Source organism: Leptidea sinapis, chromosome 7, assembly GCF_905404315.1.
Source record: "Leptidea sinapis chromosome 7, ilLepSina1.1, whole genome shotgun sequence".
Classification (NCBI taxonomy): Eukaryota; Metazoa; Arthropoda; class Insecta; order Lepidoptera; family Pieridae; genus Leptidea; species Leptidea sinapis.
This window is the reverse complement of record NC_066271.1, coordinates 1,639,275-1,641,163: the sequence shown is the minus strand read 5'-3', so window position 1 is coordinate 1,641,163 and position 1,889 is coordinate 1,639,275.

Here is a 1,889-nt window from a genome sequence, read left to right as displayed (position 1 = left end):
AAACATTGCATAATATTTTTAGGCTTTGTACAATCATTAATCAGCCAATGATATGCTATGCCTTTTAAAAACACCTCGAACCGTATAAAAATATGGGATGTAAGAATAACATGGACATGCCTTCAAATTTATATTTGTTTTATGTTTGGTCTTGTATTCAAGATCAATTATTTTATGGAAAAGGAGGACAAACGAGCGTACGGGTCACCTGGTGTTAAGTGATCAGCGCCACCCTCTTGCAACACCAGAGGAATCACAGGAGCGTTGCCTACCATTAAGGAAGATCAATAAAGATTTATTATTAAATTTTAGTGTTAAATTGATCATTTTAAGGTTGTGGTGAAATAAGCTTTTATGCTTGCATTTCAAATATTATTATTCACAGACAAGAATTTTAAACTCCGCACCGTCTTATTGTTTTTCACGAATTTTTCAAATACTTTGTCAGTATAATAAATCCAAAGTCTACGTAGTAGAACACGCGGGCAAAAACCAATATATATCTAATTGAAAACAGCAAACATTGAACATCGGTCTTTAGTTGTCATATTATATATTTTTTCTCAAGAATAAATTTCCTCATCAACAAAGTTGCCATATTACGCTGAATCTCATGAAAATTCATTATAAATTCACGTAATAATACGATATCTAAAAAGAAACATACTATTTACAATAATGTACAAATGAATATTGTTCCATTATAGGCATATATTTGACCCATGTTATTTGCAAATAATTTTTTGGGTATTAGATTATCATACAATAATTTAATTTACCCTCAAACTTACTAGTTTGTAATTGTCGAAATCCTATAAATTAATATGAAAAATACCTCAAAATTATGCTACGTATCCACAAGTTTCTTACAAATTTTGACATAATGATGATAAAAATATGATGTTGAGCTCCCCTCCGGATATCCGATGGATATTGTGTTATCCGGCGTCATAATAAGACGCTCATGATAAATTTGTACTGAGAAATGCTCTTTGATTGATAATCTGGTGGCTGCAGCTCGAAAAACACTTGCCTCTTGAGTGTTTAAAAAAACATTAAAGAAATTTATAACTAAATAGACTAGTTATTTGTTTTTACGAGCTTGCGTGTCCACCTCAACAATAAAAACTCATGATTTAAATTACAATTGTTTTTTTTTATGTAAACGGGCAAGAGGCTCACGGGATGGGGAGAGGTGAGGCAACCGCCCATGGACATGTGCAACATCTGGTGTGTCTAGTAATGCGTTGCCGGCCTTTAAGGTGGGATTTTCCTTGAAGGTCCCTAAGTCGTATCTGTTCGGGGAAGACCGCTGCCGGTAGTTGATTCCATAAAGTGGCTGTGCGAGGCAAGAAATTTCGAACAAAATGCGTGGTTGTGGAATGCCAGACGTCTACGTGATGCGGATGGTACTTTGCACGTAATGTCCGGTGGTGGAATTCGGCCGCTGGAATCAACCCGAACAGCTCCTCTGAGCACTCCCCGTAATAAATGCGGTAGAAGATGCAGAGAGAACCCACATCTCTACGCAATGCTAGAGAATCAAGCCGATCGGAGATGACTTGATATGCCGCTTGATTCGCTCTTCGTTGTATTCGGCCAAATGGGAGAAGCTGGTACTAGGGAGCAGAGAGAGACCAGAGGTGAGAACAGTACTCCATGTGAGGCCGAATTTGCGCCTTATAAAGTTGCAGGCGGTGGCTTTTAGTGAAGTACTGTCTCGCCTTACTGAGTACACTAAGCTTTTTTGAGACCAGTTTGGCCTTCTCTTAACTTTTAATAAGTTGACTTTTCATTTGGAAAAAGTTGAAGTTGCCTCAATCTGCTGCTCGAATTGTACTCTCCAGTACACTGTGAATGGCGGCTCGATCAACTCATATTGCGTAGAG